General features: G+C 37.5%; 2 pseudogenes; both read left to right on the forward strand.

Moving 5' to 3' along the window:
* Nucleotides 1-2,203: 2,203 nt before the first annotated feature.
* LOC125597702 lies at nt 2,204-3,758 on the forward strand (annotated as a pseudogene).
* Nucleotides 3,759-14,317: 10,559 nt separating this feature from the next.
* LOC125597699 lies at nt 14,318-20,643 on the forward strand (annotated as a pseudogene).
* Nucleotides 20,644-22,299: the final 1,656 nt, after the last annotated feature.

Genomic DNA, 22,299 nt, shown 5'->3' on the forward strand with positions numbered 1-22,299 from the left:
TTTATGTTGTTTTTGAAAAAGGAAAAAACATTTACTCTCCTAACCGCTTGCAACCGAAAACGCTAGCTACAACCAGTTTTTGAATTTAAGAAGTTTAAAACGAGTGATTTATAACGATTTGAATGATTGTTGCAAAATGCCAACAACCGCTACCAACCGCAAAAGCTTCGTTTGCGGATTGTAACGAAAAAACCAGTCATGGACTGAAATCATGGTTATGTTTGTACATGCCAGTTATGGGATATCAACATGGACTCGGGTCCAGTTTCAACTTTCAAGTTCCACGAATATTTAAGACCAAAGGTCAGTTTCTTGTACTTTGAGGGAGAGAGTTGCATCAGTAGACTCAGTGCTAGCTGATGAGTACGTTTTCGTGACCATCTACCGGTCCTCGATCCAATACGAAAAAAATAGGCTTTAAATAATAATAAAAATTGATAAAAGTATTTAATTTACAATTAAAAAAATACAACTTCTTAAAAAGTAATACATGTATAATTTATTTTTATACAGATAAGAAACAATATTCAAAATTTATTTTGTAATATGTTTGAAACACATTTTATAATCCATTTGATACTTTTTCTGCTAACAAAAAAAAAGTCTCAAAAGCTGTACAAATTATGGGCCCCATACGAATGTTTCTTAGGTATGGGTTCAGGACCAGGCCTGTTCTCACGCACAACTTTTGGTGAGAGTTGTTTATTTTGGAAATATTTTTGAAATTATAAAAACAAAATTCATATTATTTTTGTTGTTGATACATGCCTTCAAAACACACAACCAAAGGCTCCAAAATCAATTATATACAACGTTATTCTTATTTTGATTAATCTTGAGTGGCTATTTTCTGTACGTAACTTGACAACTCTGGTAACATGTCTTCTTGTCACTCTCCAATATGGCCTGGTTGTGAAAATATTCGAAAGATCCAGGTTTAATCTGCACCGTCCATGCGTCAAGCAGTAGCCACAAATCGTAGCCGTAGAAGAGACGCGATGATGGGGGAATCAAGAAGAGGAAGTGGAGTGTTTGTCCCCACGTGTTGGCAAAACAGAACACACGGAAGGCCAAATGGTCAGCTCTTACGGCAGCTTAACGCTACGAAAATATCCTTAGTCTGCTTCCTCGACACACGGACGGCTCTGATTCATTAGTCCCTGCAGTGCAAAACTCAACGGCTGCAATTCGATTTTTAAGTGTAATGATCTCATCAAGTGCATACATACTTGCTAGTTGCTTCAAAAGAACGCTAATGACCTATTGTCTCCTGATTCTTGAGCCAGAGTGGGTTTTAGAAATCATGGCAGTGAATGATGATGGCTCATTGTTTTCTTTTGTTACTCAATATTTTTATATTCAGTTAAATATAATAATATTTGATGGTCATCACTTCTGATTTTACAGCCAACTGGATTAGTTAAATTACAATTTTCTTTATATTTTATTGCGAAAAGAATTTGAGCTGTACATGCAAGGTCTCTGCATGCATGAGAAAACTCATGTGACAATGAGTGGGAAAGAACAACTGTTTTTGTTATCTTTTGCTTGACGTCTTCTTGATTATGTTTTAATCAAGATTTTAAATAAGAATTCTCTTATAATAACAGAATAAAAGGTATTGAGAATGACGTGGATTAACCAGGGTTTAATACAGAGAATGGTTACTAACTCTTCGTTAACATTTAACAATATGAGAACTAGATTTTAAGGTCATTACTGAACTGGCAAAAAAAAGCAGTTTAGGCAAATCTAGCTTTCAGGCGAGCTTTGCTTGTCCAGTGCCGGAAGGTCAAAAAGAAGTTAGTGATCTCCAATCACCAAATTTCCTAGGCCAAAGCTAAGAATCGATGCCAAATGATCAAACTCGTCTTTATGAGAGAATCTGAACTTTGATAACAATACAAATACAATTTCTGCATATAAAGATTAGAAAATATATGTTTTTATCAAAAAAGAAGATTAGATAAATATTTATTAAAAAGAGCAGAGAGACTTTTAGCCATCAGAAGGAAAAGGCCATTGTGTTTGTTTTTGGTGCAAAGGTAAGAACACACATAAGAAAACAAAAAGATACTTATAGTCGATATTGGCCTAAACATACGAAGCCAAAACAACTACCATAGCACCAAGACAGGCGTATCCAAATATGTTGGAAACAGTTATTACCCCTTCGATATATACAAAACACATTTTAAAACCTTATTTTCGTTTACAATAATTCACAATGCCTGTGAATTTTTCTAGATTTGTAGAGTTTATAATCATGAAACCGTACCGTATTTAAAAATAATAATCAAAAGCTATCGATCTTGTTAGGATATCATGTAAACAAATAAAAAGTAAACACTTTTAAGTTTTAACCCATTCGACAAAATGACATCAACACAAAAACAACTCTTATGATGATGATATATTGATACTTATTAGTTAAATAAGTCAATGAAAAAGTTCAACACCCACGCTCTTGTCTTTTATAGTTGAAATGATAATTAGAGTATATATATACCAATTAATAATTAGCATAATATTAAAAATTCTAATCAAAAGGAAGAAGATTAGGGAAGTACTAATCTTTTGTTATTGTGTAACCCTTTAAGACCGGTCACATCTCACAGAAGCTTGTCTTCTCGTCTTAGACTTCAGCCCTCTTCCCTTCTCTGCTCTGCTCCACTCCTCTCTCTCCTTGTCTCTCATATGTAGAGAGAGAAAGTGTTATATTTGTCTTATCTAATGCGTCAAGAACCACTTCATCTCTATCTATAAAAGCCTCAAAATCATTCACTCTCATATATTTATAATTATATATCTCTCTTGACATCTCCAAGATTCGATCTTTTTAGGTTTTTTCATATATGGTAACCAAAAGATTTATAATTTAAGGAAAAGACTCTGTTTTTCAAAAGAAGAAATGCAGGATCCATCAGCTTATTACAACTCGATGATGGCGACACAACAACAACAACAACAACAACCACAACAACCACAGCAGTTTCCAGAGCAAGAACAACTAAAGTGTCCTCGCTGTGACTCACCGAACACAAAATTCTGTTACTACAACAACTACAACCTGTCACAGCCCCGTCACTTTTGCAAAAGCTGCCGTCGTTACTGGACCAAAGGCGGGGCTCTCCGCAACGTTCCCGTCGGCGGCGGTTCTCGCAAGAACGCTAAACGACCAACCTCTGCGTCTTCTCCTCCCAACACACACAAGAAGAAGACCAAACACCCGGATCCTAACCGGATACGGATCCGACCCGGATGCTGTACGGGTTTCCGATCGGAGACCAAGACGTGAAAGGTATGGAGATGGGTGGTGGTGGTGGGAGTTTTAGCTCGCTTTGGCGTCGAATATGCAGCTGGGTCTTGGTGGGATCATCCTAGACGGGTCGGGTTGGGATCCGGGTATGGGACTAAAGAGGAGTGAAGCGGGTGACGAAGGTGGTTGTAACCCGTGGACCGATCTTCCTAGGAACAAAGTGGAGAAAAACTGAAGGAGGAGGAGCAGAACACGGAGAGGGGTAGTTTGGTCAATTAATATGGAGCTGCTAAAACTGATTTCAAGGTGTCTTGAGTCATCACGTAGACAAACAATTTCTATGTTTATGTCATTTTGGTAAATCTATTCGGCTATTCCTACTCCTTTTTTAATCTATAAATCGGTTTGTTAAATATAATTAGACTTATGTAATAGGAGGAGATTTTCAGTTTATTGTTATCTTTAACATTAGTGAGAAACAAAAAAAATGTTTGTGTTATTGAAGAATTTCTAGAACGAGACTCGCAAAACTCGTGACGTTGAATGAATTCTTAGCCACGACATTATTTTTAGGTTGAACCGACAATTTTAGTTACATTCCTATCATCCTATGTCATTAGTTTGAAAGGTAAGTTTGAATGAAAACTAATATATAAACTTAAGCTCTTTTACATGCATATATGCGCAGAATGGGCTCTTTTAACCCAATGACGGAATAAAATAATTGTGCATGAACCGACATAGATTAGCAACATTCTTACGGCATGTGGTCTTCGATCGTATTTTAATTATGCATTAGACCTTGACCCACCCGAACGGACGAATATTTAACTTATGTTTATAGTTTTTTGTTTATATCAAATAATGTATTTTAACATTTAAACATAAATTTATATTGAAAATTAATCTTTGCAGTTATAATAAAAATTAAAATTAAAAGTTTAATAAAATATTCTGACATAAATTTTAAAATTTTCTAATTAAAATAATAGAGAGGTGGATCATAATTGTTTTCCAATTTCAAAATCTTAGCATCCCTTAAAAACAAAGAAAATAAATTTATAAATACATAAAATATATAAACATATTTGGAACTATAATTTATATTAAAATAAATTTGTCAAAGAAAAATAATATTGCGTTGTAGTTGTTTATTTCTAGAGCTTGACCTGTAACCGTATAAATATTTGCTTTCACTTTAATTTTTTTCTTTGTACTAATGGTATAATATATATATTTGCAAATTAAAATGTATTATACAATTGATAATATAACATTTTAAAACATAACAATTTTATTTATTACTTTGAATATTTATATTTTGTGATTTTAATTGTTTAATTATTATATCACAATGTATCATATAAAAAATCCAATATTTATAACTAATTGGACTTATATTATGAAAGCATTATACTAATAATATATGAATAACTGTTTATATTTTATTTATATGTTATATAAATTGATTATGATATGTGATTTTTTTATTTTATTATTATTACTAACAAATATTAAAAGTATTTAATATGTTAATAAAAATATATTAGAAAATCTATTTTGATTAAGATTTGATTAAAGAAATCTATCATTTAAATTAGAAAAAGACATTAAATGCTTAAATCTATAATTTAAATTAAGAAAATACAAACATATTTAAATATATATTCAATAAATATCTCATTGGCATTCTAATATAAATAAATGATAAAATTAAGGGGTATTTTTATTTGGTACTTCTTTTTAATAATATAGATGTTTAGTTACTTTAAGACGTTCCTAAGTTCTAGCATCATGATATTGACTCGGTACTAGTAGTCGCCGGTTTTTCTTGAACCGTGTGGCGTTTTTAATTGTCATGATCTATATTAGCGATCAAACGGTTTAATTGTCAATTATTTAGACAAAGAAGCCAAAAGAATAAGTCGTTAAGATAATAACAACTTTATATTTTATTTTATACATCTTCAAAAGAAATGGAAAAATAAGTAACTTATGCTGTTTTGTATTTGATGGGTTTTTTCTAACTAGACTTATCGTTTTGTTACTTAACTACTACTACTACCATGTTCTTTTATCATTAAAAACAGTTAACAATCCGAATGACATTCACAAGAGGAGTGGTTAACGTTATTGTCTTTGAAGAATATAATCAATGTTGTGGCTACAGTTCTCTCATGGATTAATCTATAGTCCACAGCACAATTCTTTAGGTGGTTATCGGTCTAGGTTAAGTGTTCCGGCTGAACTTTTTTGAGAAGGTTCCATCGAAGGCAGGCTTAGTTCCGAATTTATGCTGAGAGTATGTAGAGAAATATAAATACTTTGTAAAATAAGGGTTCCTTTTTTTGTATAACACTTTGATTATACCTTCTTGTTATATTAATACGCTTAATTTTCTCAAAATCTATTGACATGTATGCCATGCATCATTCTCTTATCCACTACCTATAAAAACGAATTGTTTCACCTCAACATAAATTAAGCTTTTGGATTTTAGTGGCTCGATAAATTTGTTTAGGAAATGGGAAGATAGATATACGAGAGATCCAATGTGGTTACAAAGATTTGCTCTCCCTGTTTGAGATATTTTGTATTTGACCAAGGGGACAAAGAACTACAAGTTGCATTTTATGTTATTTATTCACTTATTTATCGTTTTGTTTTATGTTTTCTGACAAATTAGAGTTTACACTTTTTTTTTTGCTTTCTTTCTAAATGTGAATAGAATGCATCACAGGCGTGATTGCATGCAATGTCCAATCAAACTGTATGATCAAATGCACCAAGGCTAAAATTAGCCGCTGATAAGTTAGGTTTGTAAGTCCAATCAAACTCTCAGATTAAGAGTAGTTACTTTTAATAGAAAGATACATAAATGATATATTATTATATGTTGAATTAGAAAAGTCAAATTCTATACTTTCAAACGTTAATGTATAGAAGACCAACAATACTAATCTAGTGCCTACATGTGATAGAAGAGGTAGATGGCTCTACCCATATATACCATGAAATAAGTTTTAATGTAGATTTGACTCCAAAAAAGGTTTGAATGTAGATCATTTTTAAAAAGTCAAAAAGAAAAGGGCTGGCAGATTAAATGGTGGTCCATGTGGCTATTATACTATATAGCGCTAAGATACCGAATTTTGATAATGGTCCACTTCTAAGGAGCTAATCAGGGCAAAAGATATGAAATGTATAATCAATATTGGTTTAAAGTTGAATTGACAGTGTTTAACCAAATATGTTCAGCTATCATTTCTGAAATTCCTCTTTGTGATGGGCTCACTGTTTCAATACTTAGATGACTGTTTTGGTAAATGTTAGCTAATTTCACATGTCCTGTGGGGGCTATCTTGTTTATTGTGCGATATTGTTTCAAAGTTTTGGTTTTGATATATTCTTTTCCGAAGGTAATTTTTTTTTCTTTTTGGATTTATATTGGGGTTAAGTGTTTTCTTTTTTTCCTCTATTGTCAATTTCTTTTAATATTAAAATTGTTTTATTGTGTAATTGTTCTTTACCTCAATCGCTTATTTCAATTGGTTGTTGACCCACAAAATAAATATCAGTTCGAGTATTTAATGTTCTGATAAATTACTTCAAGTGCAATGACTGCTATTCATCTCACTGTTCAACATGTGACATCCCTATCACTCCAAACTATTCTGCTTATTATTGTCTTCTCTTTGAAATAAACTTGTAAGATATTTATTAGTGGATTCACGATATCCATAATGGGAGCTCAAAAGAAAACCTTTGAAAAAACACATACACGTTTTTTGAGTTTTCTGGTCTTATAACATTGTCAATAAAAACAGCATAATATTGTGAAAATTTCCAGGAATGAAAATTCAGATAAAGAGCATCATGAAGTTGGTCTATATAAAAATTTAAAACGATCTAGATATTTCAAGAAGTGAATCAGGAAAAGAAAAGAGATTAATGATACCAACCATCAAAGACTACGCTAGCCAAGAGTAACATATATACACGTTCTCGTGCCTACTACCATTGTTTAGGCTTCATTTGCAAGTAACCATCTTTTTAATATCTTCTAAATTTGCTCCTTTATTTCTGTTATACTACAGTCACAAGTAAATTTACACATTATATGTAACCGGCGCTTAAATACAACATACAAACCTATTACAGCGCATTCCAAGCTAGACAAGAAAGATGTTGAAAAAGTGTTCTTCAGATAATATACCTCCGTGTTGGTCGCTTGTGGATGATTTGCCAGTTCCGCTTGATGATCCAGAGAAATAGAGAAAAAAAGAAGTTACAGGATCGTATTTAGAGCAGAGTTAACAGATAAACTAAAAACGTGTACCTCAACATCAGTCATTTCACACCGTCGCCGTTTGAGCTGCTCTTTGCACTGGGTTTGTAGACCAATATTTTGACCACAGCTTGTCAATTGATGTGGTGAACCACCTCACATAATAAGGCCACAAACTGTATACCTACCTGGCGAGGAGCTTCAAATTTCTTTCGACAATCCTCGGAACAAAGGTCAAAGATATCCAACTCCAATGGATAACCCACTAAAACAGAAAGCTTCCATACCCGGAGAGTTTTTGCTTTCTTATAACTCTCCCTTTTCTAAAAGAATCTCACAAGCTGAACAGTCAAGTACCTTCAATATCAATAAGAAAAGTTTAAGAAGCTTCTTGTCAGAGAAAACATATTAGAACTAAAGTAGTTTTTCCTCTGGAAGATGTTGGTTATAAAGCTTATCAAAAAAACTGAAGGGAACTAAGTAGTGAAGAACAAATAATAAGAAGAGACTAATCACCTTGGCAACTAATATATAAGAGAATCCTTGATGTAAATCACTGTACGTCCTAGGGCAGGAGATGTTTTTTAAAGTTCTCCTTTCAGTCCCTACAACAATCCAGAAGAATTTGAACTCTTTTTCATATGAACTTATCTTAGATATAATGTCACATGGACAACAGTAACAACAGACAAAGTTGTATGGTAAATAAAAATCTGAGTGCAAGATAATGTACCACAAGTTTGGATTTCATTTCACAAAAGAGAAAGTAGATTCAATTATATTTCTGAGTAACTGTGTCAATGGGTTGAATTGCTCATATGTTTCAACCCTTCATGCAAGTGGCTGACCTCATGTGATATATGATATTTCACTATTTCAGAGAGTAGACAGATTCTGTCTCTGAACTTTCTTTGTTACTTTTTTGGCAATGCAACCTACAGAAACAAAAAATAGCTTGTTTAATAAACACACATCAGTTCTTCTATGCAAGACAAAGTAAAAGTGATGCAGCGTATCACCATCTCCACCGCCATTATCATGGGCTTTTGGGTTTCAGGCTTTACTTGCGTTATAAGTTATTAAGTTTCCTTTCCTTATTAGGATTAGATAAGTAAAGGGTTAGCCCTTTTTAGTTAAATCTCCTTTTTAGTTAAGGGTTAGCCCTAGTTTGATTTGCATAAATAGCGGCTTTGGTTTTTGTAAAAGACACTGAATTTATTGAATAAGATTTCGAAGATTTAAAGAGCTTTCCTAAGCACTGCGAAGAGTATTCGCGCCCTTAAGAGCTTTAACGAGCACTGCGAAGAGTATTCGCGTTCTATCCATCTTGCTTTCGAATTAACTTCGACGGCAAGAAACCTAATCAAAGATCAAACCCTTGATCTTTGAGTTACTTAGCTTCCGCCCTCTATCAGTTGGTATCAGAATCAGTACGTTTCTGGAGTTCTTCTCTCGTTATCATGGCAAAGAAAACGGCAGAGGGAACCCCTTCGGACATGACTGATTTACGAGTACTCATTGAGATGCAGTCTGCGACACAAGCTTCCATTCAACAACAAAGCGAAGCATTCACGACAGCACTGGCAGCAATAACAGCTCGCCTCGAGGCCTTGACAAACGCTTTAACAACTCGCTTGGACCCTCAAAACCAGCCGATCGTTAATGCTCCACTGCAACCCGCGCAGCAGCATCCACCACCGCTTCACCAAGATCAACGTCAGATACAGCAACACCTTCCACCTCCTCGACAACACCAACAGCGACATCAACATCACCAATTTAATGAGGATCGAGATCGCGACATACACGAAGAAGAAGATCATAGGCGAGTCTTTCGTGAGGATCTAAGACAACATGATTACATCAACAATCGCTGGGAAAACAGTTTCAAAGTAGACATACCCGAATTTCACGGGGGTCTTAAGGGTGATGATCTCATTGATTGGTTGGTCTCAGTCGAAGAAATCCTCGATTTTAAACAGGTACCTCCCACCCGGCGAGTCCCTCTCGTTGCTATGCGCTTTCGCGGACACGCTGCTACGTGGTGGAAACAACTCAAAACTACTCGTTCCCGTACTGGAAAAGCTCCCATCCAGTCATGGGACAAGCTTACCAAACATCTACGTCAGACGTTCTTACCTCACAATTATGAACGTACCATGTATACGAAACTACAGAATCTCCGCCAAGGATCTCGTACTGTGGACGAATATGCAGAAGAGTTTGCAATGCTCTTAACTCGTAATGAAATTAATGACAGCCAAGTCCAACTGGTGTCACGATTCATTGGGGTCTACGCCCACAACTTCAAACGGCAATGTCTCAATTTGATCCCTCTACGATCGGAGAGGCTCAGCGTCGTGCCGCATCTTTTGAACAACAATCTCGGTCATCTAACTGGAATTCTTCGTCCTCCCGTCCACGCTCTCAGGACCAGGCCTCCAGCAACACACCGACAGCAGGATCAAAAGAAACGGGGGAAGCTTCCACCACGATCAATAAACCTGCAACACAAGAAGAACAGCAACTGCGTCGGTCTACCCGACCAAACGCCTTAAGATGTTATTCTTGCGGGGAACAAGGCCATAGACAGACAGCTTGTCCTCACGCAACACGTCGCGGTCTGGTCATTGATGATCTAGTCGATGAGGAAGACGTATATGATTCGCAGGAGGATATCGACCAATCAGCAGACGCTACGGACCACCTTACAGAGGGTGATAGTGGTCGCTTACTGGTCCTACATCGCTCGTGCCTTACACCACCTCAACAAGACGACAAGTGGCTACGGACAAATATCTTCAGGTCGACTTGTACCATTAAAGATCGAATTTGCAGCTTTATTATCGATTCTGGTAGTTCTCGCAACGTAATATCCGAGGAAGCCATACGTAAGCTTGGCATTACCAAAGAACCCCATCCCTCACCGTACGCTCTAGGATGGTTATCGGAGGGAGTAAACGTCCGCATTACACACCGCGCTTTGGTTTCTTTCTCAGTAGGACCAATTTACAAGGAACGTATGTATTGCGATGTCGCGCCAATGGACATAAGCCACCTTATCCTTGGAAGACCATGGGAGTATGATCGCAAAATCTTGCATGACGGTGCTAAAAATACCTACAGTTTTACTTGGAACTCCCAACAGATTGTACTTCTCCCGTCTCGCGAGCAACCAACACCACCTGCGCGTTCTCCTCCACCAAACCAGTCCACGACCATCACTCCTCAACCACGACCCACCACTATGATCTGTTCTTACTCGACCTTTCTCTCGGAGTTCAAAACAGAGGGTTATGCATTCGCCCTGGTCCCGGCATCACAACTTCCGGCACTCACGACAACATCATCTCCTAAGTTATCAGCCGTGTTAGACGAATTTTCAGACATCTTCCCGGCCAATTTGCCAGAAGGATTACCTCCACTACGTGATATACAACATCAGATCGATCTCATTCCAGGCGCAACTCTCCCCAACCGGCCACACTACCGCATGAGCCCAAGTGAGCACGAGGAATTGCGTCGCCAAGTAGAAGATCTCTTACAAAAGGGACACATTAAGGAGAGTTTGAGCCCTTGTGCGGTTCCGGCTCTTTTAATTCCCAAGAAAGACGGTTCTTGGCGCATGTGTGTGGACAGTCGCGCCATAAACAAAATAACGATCCGCTACAGATTTCCAATTCCACGATTAGATGACCTGTTGGATCAAATTGGAGCAGCAAAAATATTTTCCAAGATCGATCTAAAAAGTGGATATCATCAGATTCGTATTCGCCCTGGAGATGAATGGAAAACAGCTTTTAAAACTCGTGAAGGTCTGTTTGAATGGTTAGTCATGCCTTTCGGCTTATCTAATGCTCCTAGCACCTTTATGAGGATTATGAATCAAGCTTTACGAGAATTCATCGGACGATTTGTTGTCGTTTATTTTGACGACATACTCATCTTTAGCTCCTCTATATCCGAACATGAAGATCATCTGCGCCAAGTACTCTCTGTCTTACGAAGGGAGAAGCTTTTCGCAGCGGCTCAGAAGTGTGAATTTGGAGTGTCTCAGGTTCTTTTCTTGGGCTACATCGTATCTGACAAGGGTCTTTCCGTAGATATGTCTAAAATAGAAGCTGTTCGCTCCTGGCCTCAACCTAAGACAGTCTCTGAAGTTCGTAGTTTCCATGGTCTCGCCTCTTTCTATCGCCGTTTCGTCGCACATTTTAGTACTATAATGGCGCCAATTACTTCTTGTATGAAAGAGGGCAGGTTTGCTTGGACGCCAGAAGCTTCTGCAGCTTTCGAGTTAATTAAAGAAAAACTTACTACAGCTCCAATACTTGTCCTCCCCGACTTCTCTACTACCTTCGAACTTCATTGTGATGCATCGAAGTTGGGAATAGGCGCCGTCCTCAGTCAGCAAGGACGCCCTGTGGCATATTTTAGTGAGAAACTAGCCGGTGCTCGCGGTCGCTATAGTACATACGATGTGGAGTTTTACGCCATTGTTCAGGCTATTAAACATTGGCGTCACTATCTTGTTCATCGGGATTTCGTGCTTTTCACAGACCATGATGCTTTGCGCCATCTAGACAGCCAGGCAAAGGTCTCTTCCAGGCATGCGGGATGGATCTCTTACCTCCAGCAATTCACCTTCTCCATTCGTCATCAATCTGGTGCAACTAACCGAGTCGCTGATGCTCTTAGTCGTCGCCATGCTGTGCTAACTACAATGCACACACGAGTTTTGGGGTTCGAGACGTTTGCTGATTTATATCCGACAGACGCCTTCTTTAGCAAGATTTATGTCGACGTCCAACATGGTCTTCTTGATACATATTCATTACTAGACGGCTTCTTGTTTCACGGTCTTCGCTTGTGTGTACCTGATTGTAGTCTCCGTCAACAAATCATCAGTGAACTCCATAACGAGGGGCATGTGGGAAGGGATCGAACTCTTCACTTGGTTTCCACTTCGTACTTTTGGCCAACCCTTCGTAGGGATGTTGAACGTTTTGTGGCTCGCTGCAGAGTTTGTCAAACTGCTAAAGGAAAAGCAACTAACGCAGGTCTCTACCTCCCTTTGCCAGTTCCAACACAGCCATGGACCCACGTGAGCATGGATTTCGTTTTGGGTTTGCCACGAACGCAGAAAGGTCATGATTCTATCTTCGTAGTAGTCGATCGTTTTTCAAAAATGGCACATTTTGTGGCGTGTAAGAAAACAACAGACGCTGTCAATGTGGCCGTTCTCTTCTTTCGTGAAATCTATCGCCTTCATGGTTTACCTACTTCCATAGTTTCCGATCGAGACACTCGCTTTCTTAGTCACTTTTGGCGCTCTTTATGGAAACTTTTGGGTACGTCTCTTGATATGAGTACTGCATATCACCCTCAATCAGATGGTCAAACAGAGGTCACCAATCGTTCTTTAGGTAACCTTCTGCATTGCCTTGTTGGAGATAATATTCGTTCATAGGACGGTAAACTGGGGCAGGCGGAGTTTGCTCACAACCATGCTCTTAACCGCAGTTTGGGTTTCTCGCCTTTTCGAGTTGTGTACGGACTCATTCCGCGTGGTCCTCTCGATCTCTCTACCGTTCCCGATAAAACGCGTCACCATGGAGAAGCAGTTGACTTCGTCTCAGACATACAGGATATCCACGCGCAAGCTCAGTCTAATCTCGAAGCTTCATCAGCAAAGTATAAAGCGGCAGCAGATAAAAAGCGTCGCGAGGTGCTCTTCGCACCTGGCGATCTCGTTTGGGTTTATTTGACCAAGGAGCGGCTTCCATTGCGAGAGTACAATAAGCTTAAGTCCAAGAAAATTGGACCAGTTGAAGTTTTGGAGTGTATCAATCCTAATGCTTATCGCGTTCGTCTTCCAACTCATCTACGTACGTCGGACGTTTTCAACGTTAAACATCTTTCGCAATTTCATGGTGATAATACGACTCCAGATTCGTGGACGAATCCTCTTCACCCCGAGGGAACCTGATGCAGCGTATCACCATCTCCACCGCCATTATCATGGGCTTTTGGGTTTCAGGCTTTACTTGCGTTATAAGTTATTAAGTTTCCTTTCCTTATTAGGATTAGATAAGTGTTAAATCTCCTTTTTAGTTAAGGGTTAGCCCTAGTTTGATTTGCATAAATAGCGGCTTTGGTTTTTGTAAAAGACACTGAATTTATTGAATAAGATTTCGAAGATTTAAAGAGCTTTCCTAAGCACTGCGAAGAGTATTCGCGCCCTTAAGAGCTTTAACGAGCACTGCGAAGAGTATTCGCGTTCTATCCATCTTGCTTTCGAATTAACTTCGACGGCAAGAAACCTAATCAAAGATCAAACCCTTGATCTTTGAGTTACTTAGCTTCCGCCCTCTATCAACAAGGAAAAACACAATCAAGAGATTCACATATCTAGCTAGGTTTCATGTTTATAAGTTAGACTGCCATTGAAGTATGTCCGAAACAACATACATACACACATGAATGCACTAACTATGTAAGCTACAACAAAAAGTTCACTTGTTAACATGTTTTGATGCGGAAAGAGAGAGCGAGAATGATTTCTTACTTGTAGAGAAGGCTAACAAAAAATAAAATTTCCTTCATTCGTTTATAACATGTCAGCCTCCCCGCCCAATTTCAGTCCGATGGGCTCGACCGGGTGGTTCAAGTGGGGGTTTTTTTCACCGGTGGGTACAGAAACCTAAACGCAGCGTTTTCAATAACACTATTTTTTTTTAGGGAAGAAGGGGAAGAGAAGAACAGAAGCAGCACCCTTGGGTCCCTCTCTCTCTCTCTCTCTCTCTCTCTCTCTCTCTTCTAATCATCGCCTCTCTCTCTATCCCTTCTGTTCTCCTCGCTCGCGCGTCTCAATCAGTTAAATCAATACATGGTTGTAAATCTATCGCAGTGACGACGGCGCAATTAGACCCGATGAGTTACGGAGGATCGTCGAAACCCGGTCGCGGTAGGGGTGGAGGAGTAGGAGGCGGCGGCGGCGGTGGACCGGGTCGAAACCGCAATTCGTTCCCGCCTCTCACCAACCGACATCCTTCCCCATCGGGAGGATGTCCACCGGTGGTGGTGGCTCCTCCGCCGCCCCGCGACAGAGGAATACTACCAGCGTCAAGGCGGCGGCGGCGTCTTCTTCTCGTGCGGTTGAGGAAAAGTTTAGCCTAGTTCCGAGGGAGAGTCCACCGGCTTTTGGGATGATAATACGGTTAACTCCTGACTTGGTGGATGAGATCAAGCGCGTGGAGGCAGAAGGTGGAGCCGCCAAGATCAAGTTCGATGCCTTTCCGAACAATAGCACTGGAAATGTGAGTCGTCTCCTACTTTCAAATTCATCGAACCCTAGTTGCACGTCTTGAAATTGTTAATTAGTTTTCAATCAAGGTAACCTAGATTAGTGAAATTGGGACAAAATAGCTTACTATAACATTGGAGAAGAAGATGGTTTAGTTCTGCATAAGCCAATTGTTTCTGGCATCTCTGTAGCTGTTATTATCATGTTTCTAAGCTATGGCCTTGGAGAAGAGTATCTGTTGCTTAGATTTGTTAGTGAAGATCCGATTGCTACTTGAATTGCAATTGGATCACATTAATTCTGGACTTGCTTATTGGTTGAGAATGTATTGTATGGTTAGTTGCTTCTCATTTCATGATCTCTTGAGCTGTGGTTTTGTCACTGGAAGTGGTTGTCAATTGGATCTACTAACCCCGCTGCATACCCTTTTCTCATTTATTTCCTACTGCGTTTTGGGCTATTGGTTTAAAGTCGTGACACTACCGGTTTTGAACTAACACTTTAATTGTATCTCAATATCTGTAACTTTTGAACAGATAATCGATGTTGGTGGAAAGGAGTTCAAATTTACCTGGTCAGGGGAGCGTGGTGATTTATGTGATATCTATGAGGAACACCAAAGTGGTGAAGATGAAAATGGTGTGCTGATTGAGGCTGGATCTGCTTGGAGAAAATTGAACGTCCAGCGAACTCTAGATGAGTCAACCACAAGCCAGATGAAGATGCGCTCAGTCGAAGCTGAACAGAGGACCAAATCGCGCAAGTACATATTCCCACCTAACATTTTAATTACATCTGATATCTGTAACTTTTCCCAGCATAGTCTGTCCGCTGCTGCAAAGGTGTCGTCTGTCTGTTATCTTTGTTTTTCTAGTTTTGCAGTCTTCTTTCGGTAGGGTAGTCTCATGACTCTTAGCACGATAACATATAAACCTTTAGCAGAGCTGTGAACAAAGTATCCGTATACACATTGTTCATCTTATTGCGGTTAGGCTGGTGTGGGTCCTTTTTGGCGTAGCTGTTTTTGTGACACTGAGACTCAAGAGTGTTTCTCACTGCGTAACAAATTGCATCGTTTTGTGTTCGTATTTAACTTTATTCTCGTCAAAGCGATTTTGCCTGAAACTACATATTTGGTCATGTCAGGGCAATTGTTTTAGATCCTGGGAATCCATCATTGAAGAAGCAATTAGCTCGTGCTGAAGGTAACTTCCCGTCTATTACTTGGTCTCCATGGGAACAACTTCTATCTATCTATTTGAATTTTTTGGCTGCTAATATGAAACTTTTGTTAAACCTTGTTTCCACCTCTTATATGTTCTCTTTTCCTTTTAAGTAAGCGGTTTTAGAACTTTAACATGAGCTTAGATAACTATTCTTGTTCGAAACTGAATCCCATGCTATAATTTTACTGTATGGTCAGTTTTTTTGTCTCTTGGGTTCAAAACCTTTGAATATCTTGCTTGTACTTATGTTTGGGTACGACTAGTAATTATCTAACGCATTCCCTGTCCTTGCAGCAAGTCCATGGAGAATGTCAAATAACCAGAAGAAGGAACCTCCGCCTAAGAAGCGGAAAGTCGATCCACCTCCAGGTATATAGGAAAAACATTGCAATGAGCCTGTCGGCCTGTGTAACACATTAGGGTTTCAAAGACTCTTAGTTGCTATTATACTCCCTTACTGTTTTGTCAATTCTAAGAGTATCACTTGTCGTTTATTGTAGTTCCAATCGGAGGTCCAAAGCCTTCTTTCAGACCAGCGGTTTCAACCACTTCTGTGAAGAATAGGCTTTCGGCTTCACCTGGACCATCTCCATCTAATCAATACAATACCCCTTCTTCATATGGGACTGGGAATATTGCTAAAACTCATGCAGATAACGTGAATGTCACACCAGTCAACACAAAGGGCAGAGAGAGCATTGTTGCTAGCGAAAAGGATTTATCAACCTGGGAAAGAAATGCTTTAAGGGACACATCTGAACGCCAAGAAACCAATGTTAATAAAGAAATTGACTTGCAGGCACTGCTAGTTGATCTCCTAAAAGAGGCTCCAATGAGCTTGAAGGTAATACATAGATCAAACTTCAGCTATATAGCTATTTTCATATCCAATATGTGTTTCCACCACGTTTGATTCCACTCTCTCTGTTTCTCTCTAGGCTTTAGAGAAAGCTGTTGGAGATAGAACCCCTAATGCGTCAAAGAAGATTGAGCCAATTTTTGAAAAAAGTAAGTCATGAAAACTTTGGTGTGGTTTTATGAGGTGCATTATGTATTATTGTGTCCCTAATTGTTGTTGATAACCAGATTGCAAATTTCCAAGCTCCAAGGTATTTCTTAAAACCAGAAGCAGATTTGGATAGCAGAAGGTACGTGTACCCGAAATGATAGCTTTTTTGTCATTGTAGAATATGACACCCTAGGAAGTAGGATTGGCACAAATAATGCAAGTGATTTATAATGTCAAGTAGTTTGCATGAGGATAAAATCTATGATAAGAATAGAAAATCAAGCAATAGCAAAGGCGTTTGTTTAGTGGCCAGTGAACTCTAATTGAATAATCATTATTATCCAACTTAGGGTAGAATGAATTTAGAAGCTATTTACTATAACGCATGCATCTACTATACTTTCTTATCCTGTATTGTCGTATCTGGTTTAGTAAAACTTTTATTTTTCAGTTCACCTGAACACCAGCAACTGCTTCCAATCACTGAGTGCAATCGCGACCAGTTACCTGTTCCAGGGGTTAGCAACATGGAGACCTTCTCTGTGTGCGAGCGGAAAGGAGAAGGTTTACAAGAGTGTTCACCTTTGCCTCTGGGAGAGCATCTGAGTACACAAGAAAATGTTGACATTGAGCATCATTCACCTGGCATTCTTCATGAGGAAAAGCGATCTGAGAACAGAAATGGCCAGGCTCGTAGCTCTAGTAGCGACAGTGATAGTGATAATAGTGGGAGCAGCAGTGATAGCGGGAGCAGCAGTGATAGCGAGGCTTCTTCTAACAGCAAGGAAGTTTCTGATGAGGATGTGGATATAATGAGCGATGGTGACAAAGAGCCCCGACAGACAATTGACATCGAGGGTAATGATTCTGATGCTGTCGACATCGATGGTCATGATTCTGATGCGGTGGACATCGATGGTCACAGTTCAGATGAGGGTCATGGTTCTGAAGCTGACAGGAAGAATGAAGTTGGCATTTCAGAGCTGGAACAACTACCTTCTGGTCACGACAAGCTACGAGAGCGCCAAAATTTTATTGGACAGTTGTTTGATGACACAGATAATACTACGAAGGATAGCTTAAAAAGTGACCAGCCTGGCATCTCTGAGAGGCTGGCCACAGACCAGAACCAAATATCCCCTGCTTTGGAGCACTACAGTCAGCAATCAGCACGGGAGAGAAACATAAAATCCCAGCAATTGCCTGCCATAGGTAAAGATTCACAGCCTTCAGAGCGCAAGAATGATTTACAACATCTGAACGCTTCTGCTAGTCAAATGATGGATCCACTAAAAGGACTTCAGAAGTCATCTACTGAAAAGTTGAGTAGACATGGTCAAATGAAGCTTGGTGATAGTTCAGGTAAATCAAACAAACATTCTGATGCCTTGGGTGATGTTCGTAAATCTGACGAAGATGACCATTTTCCGCATGAAACCCTTTCTAGTCGGTCAGGAAAGGCCTTCAGAGACAATCATAGGGATGCTGTTCATTCAAAAAATAAGTTTGCAAGGAATAAAAAAGATGGTGAGTCATCCATTGGACCTTCATTTCCTTCTGACAGAGCCAACAGAAAACACGGTGAACTGGATGGAAGTGAGAAGGATCCCAAGAATGTTTCAGGCTTTGGCATGGGTTCCTCTCCATTGGATAGCCAGAGAGCAAAATTACCCAAGGGAAATGGATCTATGCTCCAAAAACAAGTTTCGGACTTGGAGTTGGGCGAACTCCCTGAGTCATTGGAGGTAGATACAGCACTGAAGCAACTCGAAGATAAAACTTCGTTTAGGCAGTCAAATTTAAAACCAAGCACTTCAGAAAACTTGGGTATTGACTCAGATAAACGGAGGTCTAAAAAATCTTCAAAAAAGCCAGCTCTTACACATGCTGGCAATGGTACAAAAGAATTGCCCCAACAAGTTGTTGATGATTCAGAAAGATCCCAAAAGTTGGCTTTGCAGTCACATGAACAGAACCATACAGGTACAGACACTGAAAACGGCTCACATAACAATAATTTAGAGGATGCAGCTTATAAATCAAGACAGAGAGATAGTAGAGGAAGAGTAGGAAGCAGTGTGGAAGGTTATGGAGAGACGAACAAAAAAACGCCCGTTATAAAGCAGGGCTCCAAACGACCATCCACATCCCGCTCATCAAGGGAGAGCAAAAGACACAAAAATGCAACTTCTATGAATGGACACAAAGATGCAACTTTCGATGAAGAAGACTCTTCTTATTTGAAATACGAGAAAGCCTCTCCCGACCAAAAGGGACCTATTAGGGATCATTTGCAGTGAGTAAACTGAAACTATAATGTTTGGAAATCTAATCGCTTAGTATTTGTGGCTCGAAAAAGACTGAGATGTTGCTTTCTTCTATTTCAGGTATAAAGCATACATGCAGGAATATTTGGATAAATACGATGATTACTGCTCCATTAACAAGATATTAGAGAGCTACAGGTACCTATATGAATTCTTCGTTCATAGAAATCTCGGTTCATTTGTGTTGTTCTAGTTTATCAGCTTTCTTGAAATATTTATATATATTTCCCTTATTCCCAGAAATGACTTTCAAAAGTTGGGGGAAGACCTTAAGCTTGCAAAAGGAAGAGACATGGTGAGATATAACAAAATTGTGGAGGACTTGAACGAATCTTATCGCAAATATGGAGAGGTGATATTCTATCTCTAACCACTTTATACATAGTCATTTCTTATGGACAGCGTTTTTGACATGTTCTTGAAGATTGAACTCAAGTTATTTACTGAAATTTTCTAGGGAATCAGATTATTTTCCATCTTATTTATCTGGATTTAGATATAGAGTGAAATTTGGAAACGGGCCTATCGTTTGAAGAGGTTGACGAATGATGAGTTTGTTTGCTTGTGTGTACGATTCCGAAAATTATGAAAAACATATCGCATTATGTAGTGGGTTAAAGGAGTCAAAAAAGCTCATCTTGGTACTTCGAGTAATCATCATGATACAAGATTGCCAGATTTGCTTACACTTTAATTGCACATTATACTTGATGATGATTTTCTTATATATGTTAATCTGCAGAGGCACAAACGTTTGAAGAAAGTGTTTATTGTTCTCCATGAAGAATTGAAGGTGAGTTACAAAGCTCCCACAGTTTTGGTTTTCATCTTGCTCTGAGCTGTTTTGTAATAATAACTATGAATGTTGATTATCTCTTGCAGCAACTGAAAGAAAGAATGAAAGACTATGCATCATCTCACGGGAAAGATTGATGCAACTGGAATCAAAACTCTCTATAGACGATGGACCTCATGCTGTGAAAAGAGGAGGATGGATGTGCATTTCTCCTTTGGAGTCAAGTCATCTTGTTGATTAATTATTTACCTGTGTTTTCTTCATATGAAATTAGAAATGATTTATAGGCCCAGTTTTGTGTGAGTTGTTCCTTAAGGAGACATTTCGTAGATTTTATGGCTTTATTTTGGTTGCTGACCTTTGACCAGTCCATACCAGTAGCAGTATATGTACATATTTTCAAGATCAATTTAGATTCTATTTGGCTCTGCTTGATTTAACTTTTGTTTATGTGTCGCCTTCCCATTGATTTCCACAAATCTATCTTGTAGAAGAAAGCTTCATCCAACTCTTAGCAGATGAGTCCAACTCAAGAAACGACTCATTGGCAACGGAAAGACCGATCAGCGGTGGAGAAGCATGCGAGTTACAAATTTCTGACTGTAAATTATGGTGCCGGAACACTTGAGAACTTACCGAACAAAAACTATGTTCCATGGAATCAGAATGAAAATGTGGAAACAAATCTTTTTTAGAAAATTAAGATACTGTACGTATTGAAAACATATCTAAAGTTAATATATATATATTAAAAATATAAATAATTTAATAAAACTTACAACTAAAATTTATAAGATTCAAAAAGTAATTTTTCATTCTAATAATTTATATCCTGTCAATCGACTTCACATTATGCTATAAAATTTCTAACAAAATTACATATATAAAAAATTATCCAATTAATCAAATTAATGTTTTTAATATATCACAAATAATTAATACAATATAATTCATGCTATTAGTTATAATATTTTCATATTTTATTCTTTCTATTTTAATACTACTAATTTTAGAGATTTGAATATAAAATAAAACATAAACCATGATTGTATATTTTTATTTATTTATTATATTAATATTATTATTAAAACATAATCCTTTTTTGAGATTTTCTTGATTTTTCTTAGTATTTACGATGGTACCATTTTTTTATTTATGAAATTTTCTTAACTATTTTTATACAAAGTACTTTGTATTCCAAAATCTTTTATGGTTTAATTCTTTTAACGCATTTTAACATTGAATTTCCCTATAAATCTATTACTAATTTCGAAAATACTCTATGTTATTCAAACAGGATTTAAGTCTACTTATAAATCATATGATCAGATATTCAATCACTCTCGCATACAAGACATGGTAATACTATATAATGGTATAAAATATAATACCATGTTTATATTGAGCCGATATGCAATGTTTATTTCATTTTTACAAGACATGAAATTGAATACTAATGTACATAACACCGATATGTAATGTTAATTGCATATTTTGAAATGCATATTTGTGTGAGGACCAAGTTTTCATCGCAGTGCATTAATAATGCATACTAGATTGCACTAATATGCATTATGATCAATAATAGTCATTAAATGTTGATAAAAGGAAGTTAAAACATGATGAGGACCAATAAAAATTGAGTTTTTCTTCTCCTTATTAAATTACATATATAAACCATTTAATTAATTTCTTTCATTTTAAACGAAATATAAATATTTTAGAATATGGTTTAATATTTTTTATTTGTTTTCTTTAATATCTTCTTTAAATATCGTAATCGAATTTTTTTAATATATATATATATATATACTTACATTTTTAAAAGTGATGTTTTTAATTTTATTTTCGTATTTGAAAATTAATATTTTGGACTTTTCTAACATATGCATGGTTTTTTTATCTTCTAAAATTTTATAAATTCACAAGGAAAACATATAAAACTTTTATTGATATAGAAATATATTTATAGTTAGTTTTCATATATTTACTTACATATGCATGTTATTTTGTATCTTCAATTGTATTACCTCTCCATGTTTAAATTTGATTGACTTCTATAATCTTGGCCTAATAAATTCTAGAATCAAC

Source organism: Brassica napus, unplaced genomic scaffold (genome assembly GCF_020379485.1).
Source record: "Brassica napus cultivar Da-Ae unplaced genomic scaffold, Da-Ae ScsIHWf_1518;HRSCAF=2116, whole genome shotgun sequence".
Lineage (NCBI taxonomy): Eukaryota > Viridiplantae > Streptophyta > Magnoliopsida > Brassicales > Brassicaceae > Brassica > Brassica napus.